Here is a 19203-nt window from a genome sequence, read left to right as displayed (position 1 = left end):
TGCTTGACCATCCACACGTGTCACCCACTCAGTCTTCCGGCCCCTCTTCTACATACCCCCTGCTAATTTCAGACATATTGAAATTCTTTCATTTCCTCAATAGATCGTGCCCTAGTTCTAATTATTATTGAGATGACTCATGATAGATTCATAATATAAAATAGTTATCATACATAATAACAACAAAAATAGAGTCGCCATGAATTAAGTATTTACTGTGTCGGACATGAGTCTTGTGCTTACAAATAGCGTGCTAATCTTCACCCAAACCCCACAAAGCAGGCTATATCTATTTTTGAGCCCAGGAACCTGCATTTTGAGAGGATGGGTAATTTGCCTAAGGTAACACTGAACATATATGGTAGATGTGAAACGTTAGCGAAGGTCTATTGATGTCCAAGCACACCATCTTCCTCTGCTCAAGACTCAGTATCATGCCTAGAAAGGCTTCCTTGGATGCCCCCTGCCCCTACTTGCCATTTGAAAGCAAGTAAGGATGCTACAACTTACAAGTCTGCTTGCATCTCTTTCCCTTAGAGTGCAAGCAACAGCCCGGCCCTCTTCTCCCTCAGTTATCACATTACCGTGTATGAACTGGGGGCTCAAAAGGTGTTTGTCACCCATGGCCAGCCATAAATGAACGAATGATTCAAAAGATGCTGCGTGACGATTCAGGGACCAGGTGAGTCGCAGGAAGTAACTATCTCAAGTCTTTCTGAGCACGCTAACTGGTATAACCAGATGCGGCTAAAACCCAGGGCTCTGTTTTCTGAGCCCTCCATCTCCCCTTCCCAGCCCAACTTACTCCCACAGACGATCCAGGAAAAGACAAAATTGTCACCCTACAAGGAGATTTAATAGTGATCATGACAGGTGGCTGCTGAGGCGCCTGTGTGAAGTCATGATAAAGGCCGTTAGGAGGCTTTATGGAATTGTAACCCAGGAGGAATGTGGCTGGTTTCATCCTGTTGTGGTTTGGGGACCTATGAGCAAATTTTACCAGCTGACCTGAACGAGGGAATTGATTTTTCTTTTCTCACAGACCCCTTAGCAAGAGTGGAACAGAGAAAAGACTGGAGGCCTGGAAGATGAACAGAAGAGATGGCAGAGCTGAGGGGAGTCTTTCCTTCCTTCTTCAAGATGAATGTGTTCTCTGGAGACTGAGCCCTGGGGGAGGGAGACCCCACCACCGGGGCCCAGCTGAAGATGAACCCACTGTATCCCCTGGCTTCTGCGAGTTGGGCATTTCCAGACCAAATTATAGAGCAGGTCATAGAATCAGGTCACAGGTGGGGATGCCAATTTCCTGCTTCTCTTTCAAGAGTGCTAAATGACACATATGAAATCTCTCTCTCTCTCTCTCTCTCTCTTTCTCTCTGCTTTTAACAAGGAATCACTATAGCACATAATCACTATAGCATAATATAGAACAATATTGCACTATAGCTCTCCACACACTTGTATACTAGGTAGGATATGCCTTCAGTCAATTACATGTCTTACTATCCTACTGTCCTAAGAGGACTAAGTGGGCATTGGAGGGAGTGTCATCTATCTGAGTGCAGGAGCTCTTCCAAAGTATGCCATTTATTAAGTGATGAAAGCTCTTCCTTGGCAGAGATGGTTATCACAGAAGTTGCACATTTATTTTAAAAAAAGATAACCGTTGTTTTTTAAAAAAGCGTTACCTGTAGTGATTTCTGACCTGTGACCATGATTCTCTATAATAATAGCTATTGATTGGTGTAATCACACTTAACTCATGGAGACTGTGAGCTTCTGATGAGGGCATGAATCTCCGGCAGTGCTTGAACAGGGCAATAATCATCTCATCGATGTTTTGTTATGATTAACTACTATTAATATTATCCCCCGTTTACAGGTAAAGAAGCTGAGGGTTAGAGGAGTTACACGCTTGCCCAAAGTCACACAGCTAGTAACTGATTGAGCCAGGGTTTGCTTCTCACTGGGCCACGTGAAGGCTCTATCAAGCCTTCTTGACAAGAGACATGAGTGCAGAATCCGAGGAGCAGAGAGGGTTCCCGCAACTGCCTCTTTCTCTCCCATAACTCAGAGGAGAATGCCAAGAGATGCTTTCCAATAGCTTAAGTAAGAGGCGGGTCCCACACTATGTGGTGAGCAATCAGCAGTGGTCCAGTTTCACCAAAGACCTCCCAAGCCATTGTCTCAGAACCAAGTCACTCAAGCTGGGAAGTTGTGGTAACTCCTTGGAACTCAATTTCATTCTGACACCCTATTCATCTTCCAGCTTATTTCCCATCACTGACCCTGATCTGATTAGAAAGACCTTGGAAAATATCAGTAATGGCACTTTTTTTTGACAAGTTACTCCAGAATGTATTTAATATCTTAAAATTGTCATTGATTGAAACTGGTAATTCTAAATGAGCAGTTTAAAACTAATATCCCTCTTTTTTTTCTTAATCTTTTTTCTTCCTAGCCACTGGTTACTTGATCTTTTCAAAGGTGTCTTCCTAAGCATTCAACAGGCTGTAAAAATGTTGAGAGAGGAAGATAGAGAGAAATGTCCCATAGCATAGAACCTCTCTGGAAGCATAAGTTGTTTCCCCACTGAATTTCCTACATAGAACAGAGCCCGGTGCACAGCAGTTGCTCAAGAAGTGTTTCACAAATCAGAAAAAGGTTTTCCTAATGGATTCTTATTATTCAGAAAATTGGAGACCTGAATCTCAACACTCAGTAGTGGTTTTCCAGAGGGGCTCCTGTAAGCAAGGACCTGCCAACTTGTAGGTAGGATGGGTGATGTTATTCAGTGACATTTGAGAGGCAATGAAGTTTTGTCTACTTCAACCATTTCTCTCTTCCAGTCATCTTTTACCCACTGAAATTTCCATCTCTGATTCTGCATTCAGTACCAAAGGAAGGGCATTGACTGGAATTAAGAGCTATTAGCTCAGATAAGTTCATTTAATTAGCGAATTGAGACATGGGTCCCTAAAGGACAAACATATGGGGGTGAGTGAGCCCCAGTTATAGGAGAGAATCAAAAGTGCTTGACCAAAAGGGTAGAATGATTTGTTGCTGTTTGTGCAGGGAGAGCTGAGAGGAGCATGCCAAAGGGAGGGTCACCCAACCAAATTCACTAACTTAACTAGCCCTCGCCTAAGTGCCAGACGAGTGACATGTGTTTGCTCCAAGAAAGCCATGTTTGCCCGGTCCATGAGAGACATGTAGCATTATAAGACAATCATGAGGGAGGTGATATGGGTTTATGTGTATATGTATAGCTGATTCACTTTGTTATACAGCAGAAGCTAATGCACCATTGTAGAGCAATTATACGCCAATAAAGATGTTAAAAAAAAAAAAAAGACAATCATGGAGTTGGAGTCTGGAAAACTTGAACTGGCATTCTAGCTCTGTATAACCCCAAAGCTTAGCTGCCTGGTTGCCAAACCATGCCCTTCATCTGAAGACTCTAAGCAGCCTTTTACCGGAGAGGGAGATTCCCAAGCTGCAAATAGGAAGCAATTCCTTAAGAATAAAAACCTCCGTGTAGGTAAAAATAAATAAGTGAATAAAATAAAAGCCCCCGAATCAAAGGAAAACTTGGTGGGCACTGGTTCTAAAACACCAGAGAAAGTGACTAAAGGGGAAGCTTGATCAACCACCGTCACAGAGTCACAGAGTAAGGGAATGTTATTTCCTCATCTTGGAATATTCTGGAAGAGAAGAGGTTCCATCTCTCCCGCTATTTTATTCATCACCTCTTCAGAAGTATTCAAATGCGTTGAGACAACTGCTTCACTTGGCATTTGGATCCATCTATTAGCTACTCAGGGCCTCGAGTGCTTAGTCATTTCTCAGCTCATGTCACTGCGGCTTTGTTCTCACATTTGACACTGACTCCAATGACCTTGTAGCATCTGCCCTGCCAATTCCCTGAAAACCCTGAGCAACCTGCTCTGATGAATGCTCCTCTGAATGTCCTTTTCTCTCTCTCTCTCTTTTTTGACAAGGAAAAGAGCTACCAGGTTTCTTGAACATTCCTGAGTAGCTAATTCCTGGAGTCCTTGTCTTCACTTCTTTCCCTCTGCACCTTACTGGCATTTGCTCCAAAATCTGCTGCTTTTCCAACAATGGCCTGGCATGGAGCTGAGGCTTTCAAATGTTAACTCCCTGGCACCAGTCCTGTAGGTGCTGGCAGAACTCTTCCCTGATTTGCACACAAACCCTTTCACTTTGATGCAGCCGGGTCAGCTCAGCTTTTTGCCTGGCCTGCAAGGTGGTTAGGAGGCCATGGCCCAGGGAACAGAGTACAGAAGTGTCCTCTTCCTTTTCAGATCATCTCTCAGCCACTTTCATCTGAGTTTGTAGAAATGCATCGTCCTTCCAGGCTCTTACTTAAACCCTGTGGGCAGAGCCAGAGGGTGGACTCTTGCCTAGATACCAGCTTTTCAGACTTCCTTCAGGGAGGTCTGCACAGTCTCCAGCTTGCCTGTGCGGTTCTCATGCCCTTGCTCAGGGGAAAGCTTTTCTAAAGCTTCTATGATGGAAAAACCTTTCCACCCAGGAGCCACTATCAATCTGTCTATTTTAGTGGAACACCAGGGGGCTATCTGTGATGTCTACTCTGGGGTGAAGGAGTAGTCTCACCTGCCTGACATCCATTGGTTTCCATATTCTCTGCCTGATTCTTATGAACCGAATGTAAATGGAACATGGTAAGGGGAAAACAGGAGAAAAAAAGATACGAGTGAAAGAAATAATCCATTCATTCATCCATTTATTCACTCAAAAAGCTTTTCTTGAGTGCTACTATATGGATCTGGGAAGTGTGCTGGGGATTCAAACATAAATGACACAATCTTTGTCTTCCAGAAATTCAAGACTCTAGAGAAGAAAGAGAAACCATTCCAATAGCAGAGTCTGTTACTTAGGAGAAGTATTGCACCAATGTTGAAGGAAGATTAGGGGGTTAATAAAAGCTTCCCAGAAGAAACAGTGTTAGAGTTGAATCTTGATGGAAATAACAAATTTTACAGTGGCCTTGCTGTGGGTCACAGTGACACAGTGACATGTGCTAAATAAATGTGAACAAGATAGACTCTGTCCCTGACATCGTGCAGCTTAAATTCCAGAGCAGGGCATAGAGAGGTGTGGTTGCAGGATGGGGGAGGAGCTTAGAATCTCTGTAAAGGACAAACATTTGCTAACAATGATTGAATGTTCCTATGTGCCATATGCCATACTAATTGCATCATATTTAATCTTTAGAATAACATTATGTAGCGGGTATTGATATTTACATTTTAAAGGTGATCTAACCAAAATTAAGCGAGCACAAATAACCTGCCCACCATTACAGAGCTTGTAAGTATGAGATCTGGCATTCAATCTTAGGTGTGTCTTACCTCAAAGCAAGAGCTCTTAACCGCATGGGGAAAAGACCCTCAGGCTCTCTGACAGGGCAGCAGAGGGAGGGCATTCCAAGTACAGGGAATAGCTTTTGCAAAGTTTTGGAAATAGGACAGAATTGAGGGTGTATATTGCAGAAACTACAAAGGTGGAGTAAGAGTGAAACTGTAGTACAGGGGAGCCATGGAGCTGGGAGCATGGTAAAAAGTAATGGGGGATGGTAGGGGCCATTCATGGATGAAATTATACTCAATAATAAGGCCTTTGCGTTTGTTTCCAGAGAGCCACGTGAAACCATCAGTGGGTTTAAGAACAGGGTAGGATAAATTTAGAGTTTTCAAGGCACTATTTTGACTGCTAAATGGAAGCTATAGTGGAATTGGTTATAACTGGAATAATGAAGATGAAAAATTTGAGAGCTTTAATAGAAGTAGAGGGCTTCCCTGGTGGCGCAGTGGTTGACAGTTCGCCTGCCGATGCAGGGGACGCGGGTTCGTGCCCGGTCCGGGAAGATCCCACATGCCTTGGAGCGGCTGGGCCCGTGAGCTATGGCTGCTGAGCCTGCACGTCCAGAGCCTGTGCTCCGCAACGGGAGAGGCCACAACAGTGAGAGGCCCGCGTACCGCAAAAAAAAAAAAAAAAAAAAAAAAAAAAAAAAAAAAAAGAAGAATAAATAAGACTTGGTGAGCTTAGATTTGGTGAAATTAGATATGGTAATGAAAGAGAGGGAGGATTTATGATGACTCCCATGTTTTTGCCAGGGAATTTCAAGTTGATGATAATCTCTGAAAAGGGGAATATAAGTCTATTTTTTTAAGGAGTAAGATGTTGTGTTCAGTTTGGGACATACTGTGTTTAAATTTCTAGGAGAAACTCAAAAGGAAATGTCCAGTAGGTCTATGACTCTGAAGCTTGGGAGAGTGACTTGGGTGAGAGAAATTGATTTAGAAGTCATCTTCCATGGTCTTCAGGCTTTCACTGTTATCGTGGTCAAGGATACATCTCGAGAACGTGCATCAAGAAGAGAAAGATGATTAAAGAAAAAATCCAGGGGAATAGCAACATGAGAGAGATAAGTAGAAGAAAAAAAAAACTAATGAAGGAGACTACAAAGGGGTGGCTAGAATGGAAAGAGAAAGATGAGAGGATAATGCACTAAGAGTATTTTCCTATTTCCATAGCATGTTAGAATTGGAAGCTATATGCCCCTTTCACTTTAAAGATGTGAAAAGTAGTGCTTGGGATACAGCTGGTGACCAGAACTGAAGCCCAGAGCCGACCACAGTTTTGTGTTTTTGTTTGTATTTCCTTTAGTCTCACTGTCTAGCATAGTGTATAGGAACTGAAAATATATATATATATACAAAAAAGCAGTGTCCTTTTGACGTCAGATTTCATCACAGCTTTCCAATTTTTCAAAGGCATTTCAAGTGCCCATTTGGACCACTAAGAAGAAAAGGGAGTATGCTCATCATTTCCCCAGTGGTTTTACAGAGATTAGCCCGGGAAACGTCATATCAACCCCACAGAATGGGCTTTGTTTTCCCATTTTCTCTTGGAGAAACTGAGGCTAAGAAATAAATTTGCTGGGATCACACAGCTACGGTAGACAGTTATTTCATGGTCAGATTGCCCTAATTATTTCTGTCTGTCAGTTTCTCGGGGATCCGGTGCTGACTCCATGTGCAAACTAGCCAGAAGGGACAATTCTAGGGGTTATCTTAATAATAAAAATAAAAGGGTAGATTGATTTAAAAGCTTTGTTCTCTGCATTGGGACACTGAGATGAATTCTAAAGTGGTACAAGAGCTTTGAGGAAATTAGTGATATCTTTCAAAAAATGCCAATAATTGAGAACTAGCTCCAGAGTTATTAACGGAGTCGGCACTTTCTACTTTCAGAAAGAGTCTATCATTGTGCTGGGGCCTTGGCCTCTTGTGTTGGAAATGAGTTAATGTCGTCAAAATATGACAAGCTATTTTTATTCCTCACCCAGATCAGCCATAGTTTAACAACGCATTTCCAAAGTAAGGCTGATGGAAGCTCCACCTGAAACCTGTTCTCCCAGATAAGTATCTTCATCCCATTCATCGTTTCAAGAAAAGAAATCTTACTGCATGGCAGCATTTTCATCTGCTTTGGTTTCAGCTAGAGATAAACTGTGCTTGCTGCAGACTAATTAATATCAGTCACCTGGAAAGTAGAAATTGGGAGACAACAGGCTTCTCTTTCTTGATAAACAGATTGCTGGGTAAGGGATGCACATGGATGTGACAATTCATTTGGCCGTAGAAGAAGCAGAAATGAGACTTTTTGGATAGATATTTCGAAGGCACGGGGAGGCAAACCTCCCCAGCTCTTGCCATTTCTGCTCAGGTGGGCCTTTTGTGCTAAGTTTCAACATTCCCTAAGTTGTTTGGATCAGCAGAAATCTCTATGCCCCCAGAGAAGTTTCCCTAAAGCTATAACCAGAATGTGAAAATAATGACCAACTCCTGGGAAAGCTCTTTTTGCACCCCAGTCATCAGCAGCCCCCTTGCCTGAACTAAGTTCCCACTTGGCCAAAGAACCATAAAGGATGGCCTGGGTGATGTGCGATCCAAGGATTCCATCAGAGCTATGCTGCTAGCAAGGAAAAACAAAGTACGTTTAGAAGCAATAAACAGATTCCTCCCCAGAACTAGCCTGTGGTGGCCAGGGGAGGGGTGGGGGAGGATGAGTTGTAAAGCTCCGAGGAAAGAGCCCATGTTTCTCATGGACCCCGTAGAACCAGCTCGTCATGACTGCCCTCAAATGAGGAAATCACATTCTGTCGTAGCAGGCTCTAGTTTCAGGGAGTGGTTCTTTGAAAGAGGCAGAAGAGGGAAAATGCCACCATCTGAGTCTTCCTTACACCCAATTTCTCAGAGAAGTCTTGAGGGATTATTTTTTCCATATCAAGAATCATAAATTGCCCTTTTTATAGGAGCTTGAGACGAATGATCTTCCAGAAACGATTCAGAGCCAGGGCATTTGGGGATTCGTTTAGCGAAAACTGAAAATTCTGTCAACTTTTCATTCATCTATCCAGTCAGGTGTATACACAGAAGATGTAAAAATGACGTTAGTTCTGCAAATCTGGGGCAGAAAGTGGGGAGAGAAAGGTATGGAAAGTTTTTCTAGAAAAGGCAACACTTGAGCTAAGTCAATGAAAGATGGCAAGTATTCACAGGCAGACAGATCAGGGAAATCTTGAATGTTCCCGATTTGAGGAGAGATTCTGGGGAAAGAGAGAGTTTTACTGCTTCTGCTTCTCCCACTGCCCAGTTCCACATTTCAAGGTCAGTTCTGTTACTAAAGATCCCACGGAGGGACTTCCCTGGTGGCCCAGTGGTTAAGACTCTGCACTCCCAATGCAGGGGGCCCGGGTTTGATCCCTGGTCTGGGAACTAGACCCCACATGCCGCATCTAAGAGTTGGAATGTTGCAACAAAGATCCACGTGCCGCAACTAAGACCCAGCACAGCCAAATAAATCAATAAATATTAAAAACAAATCCCATGGAGCTTTCACTGTCCATTCTCCCTTATGAGAAATAAATTTGTTCCTGTAGGTATTGGGACATTTCTGAATTGTTCACTCATTACATTGTATATGCATTCACTAGGCTGCAAATTCCTTGAGGACAGGGTATCTCATTCATTGGTTTTTGCTACCTCTGGTGATGACAACAGTGTCTGCGACATAGCAGGTGTTTCCGTAACGTTTGTCAAGTCCTCTGTATGTCTCCACACTTGATTGGGAGTTTCTTAAACGTAGAAACTACATTATTCATACCTTCCAGGTCTAGCTCAAAGTACATATTAAATAAATATTTAATGAATGTCTAAATAAGTGAGAAAGAAAGTCCTTAGATATTGAGAATACAAGTGAGTATTACATCTTCTTATAGGAACTCACTCAAACTTCAGCATGATAATGGTGGCAAGGACACACTCACTGTATGTCCTTCTTCTGACCACCCAGTGTCACTGTCCTTCCTGTCTTCCTTCAGGGAGGGAGGACTTGGGTTTTCCAATTTCTCTCACTTTGGGTCTAACACAACCACCAATTATCTTGAAATGATCTGAGCAACAGTGAGTTAGGACTGGTAATGGCCATAGTTTTTCATCTTTCCCAAGAGTACTTTCAGTTTAATTAAAACCTATATGAATCACCAAGTGTTGAATTTCCAATATGATTGGTCAGCCGTAGAAGAGATATTTTGGAGAAAGGCATCTGCCGTGAACCTCTCAACTCATACTGTGGATGCAGCTGCCTAATTAGTAGTTAATTGTTCTGCATGAGTTTGTTCTTGTCAATGTGTTGCTGGTTCATGTTCTGATATTGTATGGTGCCCAGCAACTTGTGATGTCACTGAAATAACAATGACAGCCTGTATTCTTCAGGTCACCGTGCGACCTGAAGCCAGGGACTTATCCACTATGACCCTGAGCGTCCTTGACTGTGTCCCCTAAGACTCTCCTCCTGGTGTTAATTCTATCATTCTTTGAGTTTTATTTATCTTCTCAGATAGAGTCCATGAAGTCAGTGGATATGGTATTTCACTTCATCTTATTCGTAAGTTTCATTTGGGAGAGGGAGGGATGACCTTGGAGGGATGTAAGAATTGTGTAACTTGTTACTCATGGTGATTCATTAAGCTGCAGAGAGGTTCACAGCCCATCCAAGCTTCTTAAACAACCCATCCAGTCCCAGCCCCTGGCCTGATCATGTAGAGGTTGGAAAATTCACAGCCACAGAAAGCTCTGGAAATGGAATAGCATCTGTATATATGTTGGGTGATGGGGGAGACATGAAGAAGAAAAAGAGACATATCCGATGGGGGAATGGGGGAGTAGCATCTTCTGGCATCCAGATTTACTTTAGGACCACCTCCTACTTCAATTTAAATATTCACTGATTGCGTACAGTGGTCCTCAATACAGAAAGGCCACCCCCTCAAGGAAAACCATGCCCTCCAAACAGATACACAAACCACATTCTAGCAAGATTCTCCCAGAAAAAAAAACAAAAACAAAAAGCCCCTGCATTTCCTCTATTAAGCTCAACCTCCTTTCATCAATTCCTTTCTTCCTTGGTCCATGAAACGAATCATGAAGAGATTATTTTCTGGGAAAATTAGTAGAAAAACCCTGATGCAGACAGTTTCCCTTCTGACTGCAGTCTGACTTCCACGTATTGAATATCACATCAAGTATTGGTTCAGGGGTTTCAAAGGAGAGCTCAGCAAAAGAAGAAAAACAAATAAGCCCACAAAGTTTTTCAATGTACCTACTGCAGAGTTATCAGGTCATAGATCTAAATGTCAGCGCTATATGCCCGATTTGCACATTTCAAACCGATTTGGTAATTTTTTTTCATTTTTGTCTGCACGCATGAAGTGCTTTAGAATACTGAAACAATTTAGAATCATATTTAGTTTGCAACAGTTCAATTAACTTAAGTGCTGAAACATGCTCCCCAGCTGGTAACTAGTTTAATCGGTTACTATTACAAGAAATAATTTCTTCAGTGCTGGGGCTTCCCAATGTCCTCTTTGGAGAGGGCACGGCCATTCACAGGTATGTGGCAATGGGAAGGTTAGGACTCTGGCAAAAATCTCTGATTTAACGGAGAAGAAAAATCAGAACCCATTCTATTATTTAAAAAACAAAAAACCAAAAACGTAGGTATGGGTTTCCAACTTCTCCTGTGATTTTATGACTCCCTGTTCCCTTGGAATAACTTATAACCACTCAATAAGCAAGATGAGGGTGTGGATCAAGGGTCGAAGACTTTTAAAGATATTGCATAAATGCACTTAACCATGAGCCAAAGTGAGAAATAGGAAACCAAGATGAATGTCAGGAATGCTGTGAAGAATGATTAGCTGGGACAGTTGAGCAGCTGCTAAGGCAACTCCAAACACCTGGAAAGAAGGATTTCCTTCGGGCTTACAGCGAGGCTGAATTGTTTTAATTGCATTTGCATTAAAAGGCACCACTGGCAAATTGCAAAAAGGATACCGTACGGTGGGAAAACATTATGTAAATTTTCAAAAGGCACAACATAATACTCCATCTTGCTTTTGGAGACATGGAAAGGTAGTTAGGAGAAAAAGAAATGGATAGGAATAGCAACACGCCAACTACAGGAGACAGGTCACTACTGAGGAGGGAAGGAGAAAAAAAGAGATGGGTATGTGGTTTTTTTCAGAGCGATCTTAAGCATAGAGGGTAAAATGTTAAGATCTTATACATGAGGCTCTATTCGATTATTTTATGCACTTACGTGTCTGTTTGGTATGTTTTCTAATTAAACCTTAAAAACATTTTTAAGAGTCTGTGACAATATCCATTTTGCAGCCACTGTTAAGCCAGTCGTTGCTGGAATGTTTTCTCTTACCCTGGAGACTGATAGCCCTAGACTATTTTTTTAAGGTTCATAGAATGTCAAAGACCAAAGTCTGTGATGAACTACCCCTCTTTCCCTCTTCATAATTTTTTTCTTTTTATTTATTTATTTTTTATTGGAGTATAGTTGATTTACAATGTTGTGTTAGTTACGGCTGTACAGCAAAGTGATTCAGTTATACATACATATATATATATATATATATATATATATATATATATACACACACACACATTCTTTTTTATATTCTTTTCATTGTGGTTTATCATAGGATATTGAATATCGTTCTCTGTGCTATACAGTAGGACCTTGTTTTTCCAGCCTATATATAACAGCTTACATCTGCTAACCCCGACCTCCCACTCCAGCCCTCCCCTAAGCCCCCTTGGCAATCACCAGTTTATTCTTTATGTCTGTAATTCTGTTTCTGTTTCATAGATAGGTTCATTTGTGTCATATTTTAGATTCCACATGTAAATGATATCATCTGGTATTTTTCTCTTTCTGACTTACTTCACTTAGTATGATAATTGCTACTTGCATCCATGTTGCTGCAAATGGCATTATTTCGTTATTTTTGCCCTCTTTATAATTTTAACTGACCTCGTTGAGCTTGGACACTGGATTGGAAATGTAGCCCAAATATTGCAGTCTTAGAAACTGAGCCCTCTTTTCTCTACTCTTGATTCCAGGTGCAACATGGACACTACCCCCAAAAGGCCATCCATAAACTCAAACTGTGAGTGTCTAGTGATTGATTGCTTTCCACAGTAATCCTAAGACCTTACTGTAGAAATGTTAGCATTGGAGAGAGAAATCCAGACAAAATACACCTGAGAAATTTTAAGAAGGTCCTCTATCAGGAACAGCTGATATTCAAGATAAAAATGACTATACACACAGGAAAGAGAAAGCACTCAGTCAAAAGGGGGCTAGTGATCACGCCTTCAGCTTGTCACATAGCTTAGCTTTAACCGAGAAACTTTTAAATAGTGTTGGGAAAACCGTAAAGAGCTATCAAATATTGATTATTTTTGTTATTGAATACCTAAGTGGTAATGGTGTACCAACTCCAATTTAATTTTAATGCAGGGAGGAGGTCTACTTTTTTTAAAGTTGATTGGCCGTCCTTTTAAGTCAAATTGTTTATCGTGGGATCACAGCACTTTGCCATTCCTGCCCATTAAGTATGAGAATCTCTGGCCTCAACCTCAAAGACATTAGTAATACTGCAATATACCTTCCAGAAAACACAAATACACATGCACACACACATATACATATGCATATATGTATTCACATGTATACACACATATGTACATACACACATATACATGTATACATATACAGTTGACCCTTGGACAACATGGGTTTGAACTGCTAGGGTCCACTTATACTTGGATTTTTAAATATGATGCGATGTGGAACCATGGATATGGAGGGCTGACTGCAAAGTTATTCTTGGATTTTTGACTACACAAGTTGTAGGCACTCCTAACTCCCCATGTTGTTCAAGGATCAACTGTACATATATACATATACACTTGTGTATGTGTACACACACACACACACACACACACACACACACACACACACACTTTCTCTCTCACACTCCTACTAAGAGTGCCCTGCTGTTGTTATTAGTAAACACACAGTTTAATTTTTTCTTACTATATTGTCAACTAGTCCCTTCTGCTCCTAGTACCTAGTATGGTTTCTGGCCCATTGAGTGTTCAGTGAATGCGAATGAATGAATGCATTACATAACATTCATTCATTCTAACAAGGTGATAACAACAAAACCACACAAACTTTTCAATCACCTCCAACAGAAAAATATTTTATTTGGGGTGTTAATATTTTATTGGAGGCATTATATATACGAAATAGTCAATTAAATAAGTTTTAGGGTCAACTGGACTTTACCCAAACGTTGGCAGCTTCTCTACACCTCCATTTTCTCATCTATAAGGTGAGAATAATGGTACACTACCTCATTCTTTACTTAGGAGGATTTATCAAGAAAATTCACATAAAGAGTCAAGCAAAGTGACTAGAAGATTGTAAGCCCACAATAAATGTTAGTTGATACCACCATAGTCATTATCATTAACCTCACTGTTTTAATCACAGCCTGAATTTGCTGGACTTTCGAATGGAAGATAGATTTTCATATTAGCCTTCTTACTGCAGCAGAAAGATTCATCTAATTTGAAAATTAAGATGTTAGAGGAAGAGTCTCAGATTAAGTAACATCGTTATCTGAGGTGGAATTGCTGAGCAACCGAACAGCCAGGTATGTCACTAAGACCAGATTCCGAGAACAGAAGCCTCCAAGTGGATCAAGTTTCCAAATGGAGATGGTAAGGCTAAGTTTTTAAGAGCATGCAAAAAAAAAGCAAATGATGCCTTTAAATCATCCCATTGCCATGAACTTAAATGTCTCCATGGTATCTAACAGATATGACTTTGGAGGGGGTTCAAATTTAACCTTCAAAATGCTGCAAGTCTCTGATGTTCCCTTGCTGCAGGTGGTGACTCTGGGGATGGTAAAACTGGACCAATTAGAAGGAAAAAATGGGATCTTCTGCAATGCATCATCGGAAGGTGAAGAGTCCTGTTTATTGTATGCACATGTAGTATCATTTTAACATTCCCCAAAAATAAAGTTGAAAATTTCTCTCCAAAAACCTCATTAGGGAAACCTCTAAGAGCCTCCCACCAATGTTAACAGCCCAGGCACTACACAGGATTTTAATAGCTCCTCCAAGCAAACACCAGGTCGGTAAAGGCCGACTGCTGTCTAGCTGACACAGAACCACACACACATATGGAATCGGCTTTGGAAGGTCCATTCTCTTATTCACAGCTCCACTGCCCTCGCAGGACAATTGCCCCTTTTGTTTATATAATCCCATAGACTGAGTTGGCATAAAAGGCAAATAAGAAACCAAGGGGAATCTTTGCCCAAACCTTGCTCTGTACCCGAAGTTCAAATGTGTTTGGTTAACCTTTTATTTATTCCTTCTCCTTCCTTCAGCTGAGCTTTCTAGTTTTAGTCCTTGCCATGGTGAGTCATGGCGGAAGGTGGCTCAATGAGACCCTGGCACTATGTGACAGAGGAACTCTTATGAGCTCTCCATGAATTGTTTCATTCATCAGGCACATACACTGACACTCCCTACGGATGCCACCATACCTGCCATTAAAAAGGGGAAAACGTCAGCTATAACACACAGGTACTTCTCAACCTCAGACACAAAGGCCAAACATTTGGTGGAGAACTCCAGTTTTCGCTTTCCTTCTAATCATTTTCCTATTGGATGGTTTGATAGAGATTCAGATGTTGACCCTGGGAAAGGCAGCTCATTGGATAGTACCAGGATGTTTTGTAGCCAGATAATTGGAGGAACATTAGGCCGTGTGTTGCCCTTGATCATGAAGTTACCTGACACGAAAGTAACATGGCCACATCACATGTTGTGTCACCGATTACTAACTTATCCTTCTCTGGCAAGCAGAGTAATTAACCATCATTCTGTGCACACACATTCCTACCAACAAATAGTGACATGCTTACAGAGGGTAATACCTCTAAGTACTACAAAACATGAGTCATTTGATTAAAGGGTATAGCAATCAAGCTGAAAACCTAAACTAGGAACAAACACACCCTTATTTTCTTTAAGTCTTAAGTGTGCTGTGAAGCTCTGGTAGGAATAGGAGACCTGGTTGGAAATGAAGTATAAGAGGAAATAAGTATAAGAAATCATTCATTGATATGAATGATTTTCAACACCACCAAAGTCAATCAAAGTACCTGTGAATTCCCTTAAATGACCTGCTGGAGAGTATTGTGTGGTAGCTATATTATTATAGTCCCCCTTTTTCTCATCAATTAGTAATGTTAAAGAGAAGCTTGGATAGAGTTCCTAACAACAGCAAAAACAAATTCTCTCCAATTAAGTAGTCTAATAAGCTACTTAGGATTTTACCACTTAACATTCTTTCCTTCCCATTTAATTTCAGCTTTCACTTGGATGTCATCTGGTTGAAAATCTATCACAGAAAACTACATGGAAGAAAAGATAATGTTGCTAAGTGCTCCCAATGTTCCAAAACGAGCAGAAGCACATTTTTTTCTAAATCAACCCAGGACTTTGCCTAAAAATTCAGCTTCTTCCTACTAGAAATTAATATATGAAAATGGTCAATATGCAAATTTAAATATCACACTGGCTACTCACCTTCAGTAAGTGTTATATGCATACATTTGGAGGAATACAATATTTTAAGGTTCTTGATGATAATATGCCTTGGTGTGCATGTGTGCATGTATAATTATGCTCATTTAATTTAATCAGAAAAATATTATAGGATCATTTGGTTTTCTCCTCTAAAAGTTCTCTCACTTTATTCAATTAATTAATTCCACTCTGCCCCTTTTATAAGTCAGCCGATGGTAAGTAATGGTTTTAGGGTTAAAAGGAATATGGTCACATTCCTGTAAGAATGATGGACAGAAAGGAGGCATAGGGGAAGGGGGTGGCCTCTTGTCCTTATCATACATCCTAATCAAGGAAAAGTGTTAGGCTTTTCAGTGGGAACCTGGTCCTAGAAATATCCAAATTTTCTGATCATTTCTTCCTGCAAGTTTCCAGCGGCCCTGAATGCTGAGAATTTGCCCCGGGGGCAGTCACCTGGTTACAACAGAAGCCCAGGAAACAAGCTCATGTGACCCACACATTCCACATGCTTGACTGGAGTGGAGCTTGTGGGACTTTGCAGAATTACTGGAATCACATGGGATATACCGAGGGGAGCAGGAGGGTAGAGGACATTTAACTTAAACCATGAACTAGAAGAGTAGATAACGTCACGGTAAGTAGAATAAAAAGGACCATGTTGATTGAAAGGGAAGAAACATGACACAAAGGTCATTGCATATTATCTTTCCCCCACCAAGGAAATCTTATTTTCTTTCTCATAGAAGAAACTTTGTTCCTTTTCCCCAACATGTTAACAGAGACCAGTGAAAAGAAATAGGCTGCTTTGTTCCCATCAATAGAATCTATACAGCATCTTTTCCCCCAGGGATTAATTCAGCTTTTGATTAAATCTTTCTGAGATTTAAATCATGATGTTACAAACCTCCGAGGAGCTCCTCTATGAGTTGTGACCTTATTTATTGCTCTCTGCTGTTTGATAAAGTGTGAAGATTGATTTATAATAGTGTATACTGTGTTTGAAAACAAGGCATGGTAAAGAGAATTGCAAAATACAAGATTAATATAAAGTAAACATTGTAAAAAGTACGTCTTGGTTATAATACGCTATAATTAATACTGAGTTACAACTGTGTAGCTAGTAACACTAGTGTCAAATGAGTATAACAGTGCTCTCAGAGCTGTAAATTATATCCAATGATTAGCTAAATAAGGCTACAATTAAGAGAAAACTGGCAATGCTGAAAAAGGATTTTGAACCAATATCACATTGTATACTTTAAACAGATTAGTTTGGAGGACTTTTGAATGGAAACAAGCTCCTTTTAAATAAACTATTCATATCCAGTGTTCATTTATTTTTGTCAGCCTAATTTTGGATTCAATAATTATTTTGCCATTAGTGTCATTAAGGATGGAAGCGATTTAATGTTTGAGGACAACATCAAATGAATCCTTTATCTCTAATCTAGTCTTGTCCCTGTACAAGACTAGTGGCTACTCCTTTTTTTTTCCTCTTAAAAATCCCTCTTTACCCTCAAAAGGTTTTTAAGGGTAAAAAGTTAACCCTTCAAAAGGAAGGCTGTCATTATTCTATTGCCCTTGCTAATTCCAGCCAGAAGATTCAAAATGCCCTATACAATTTAAACACCAGTGGAGACAAGTCACAATGTGAGGCCTACCCACTGAATCACAGTTGTAGATGAATGCAGTATTTGGGTAAGATAACAGGAAGTTTTTATTTTCTATTTTGATAAAATAATTGGCAAATCTTACAGTGCTATAAAATAGAGAGCCAGGGGAAGGGCTTCTTGTGTTATTTAGCAGATTTCAATGTACTATTGATAGCTCTATCACATTTCCAATAATTACGAATACATTTTTCTGTAGGAGAAAGGGGGGGGCTAGGAACTGGAATACATTTAACCACCTTTCCCCGTGGCTAGGCTTATGCTGAATCTTGCAGTGCAAGTGGCTGGGAGTGAGGACCACATCTGAAATCTGGACATGGCAGAGCACTAATAACACATTCTCTGCAATCTCTGTCACGAAGATCACCGATCACCTACAAGGCACAGTGGACATCCTGACAGCGAGCCGTACCGGCAGCAATCTATCAGCTTGTCCCATATTTAACCTGATGACTTACATATGACGGGGGGACAGGGAGATGCATTCTGTTACAAGTCTTCAAAAAATATTCAGTCCATGCAATACACCAGAAACTAACATAACATTGTAAATCAACTGTCAATAAAAAAAAAATTCAGCCCGTTAGAGTACAATTGCTTCCTAAGCTGAAATACTTAGCAGGTTTCTCACTAGGGGCAGTGGCTCGTACTTAAAATTCACACTTTCCAGGGTTAAGTACCAAAACAGAGCTAATCCGTTTGATAAAGTCCCACATCACTTCTCATTATAGAAATCACCACTTCTGCCTTTGCCATTTGAAAGGAGACAAGGTAAAATACAGAAGGTGCATGTTACCTTAGAGCTGAAATCCATCCATGAATATGGAAAAGCAGGGGGAGGGGGGAGATCCAGAGAGGAAACAGAATAACGATAAGCGAGTAATGTGTACTGATCTGAGGAATATGCCAGGAGTTTGGTTATGATAAATAAGAAAAGCAGAAGTAGATTTGAAACATTCGTTTCCCTTTATTAGCTCAGTGAGGCTGATGTGTACTGCACATTTAAAAAAAAAAATCACAGGAATTTTCATACAATGAATAAAACCACAACAATACATGTAGAGTTGGCAGGTGGGAAAAAAAAAAAGCCCGACAAGGGCTCAACTGATCGCTCACTTTCCCTCTTCAGCATAGTTCAACCAACAGTATTACACTTTCACCTACAAATCTTATAGTAGCTCCATCAAATCAGCAGTTCATATTATTGAAAATGTCTGTCACATAGGTACAAATTTAGAATCATCACATTATATTACATGGCTATTCTAGGTCATCTATAGATCAGGTCTTAGACTACAGTGATTGAAGTTCTCGTTACAGCCATCAAAAAAGGACACATAATCATTACCTACTGTAAGTTCACATCTAAAGGCATGAAAAGGTTTCCTTTTTTTCAACTGACCCAACCATCATACCCCAATAGTGCAAAGTTCCCTCTCTGCTGCTTTGAA

The sequence above is a fragment of the Aethalodelphis obliquidens genome, unplaced genomic scaffold, assembly GCF_003676395.1.
Source record: "Aethalodelphis obliquidens isolate GAN/ISIS:26980383/991018 unplaced genomic scaffold, ASM367639v1 scaffold6, whole genome shotgun sequence".
Taxonomy (NCBI): domain Eukaryota; kingdom Metazoa; phylum Chordata; class Mammalia; order Artiodactyla; family Delphinidae; genus Aethalodelphis; species Aethalodelphis obliquidens.
The sequence above is the reverse complement of the archived record's forward strand: the minus strand, read 5'-3'. Positions refer to the sequence as shown.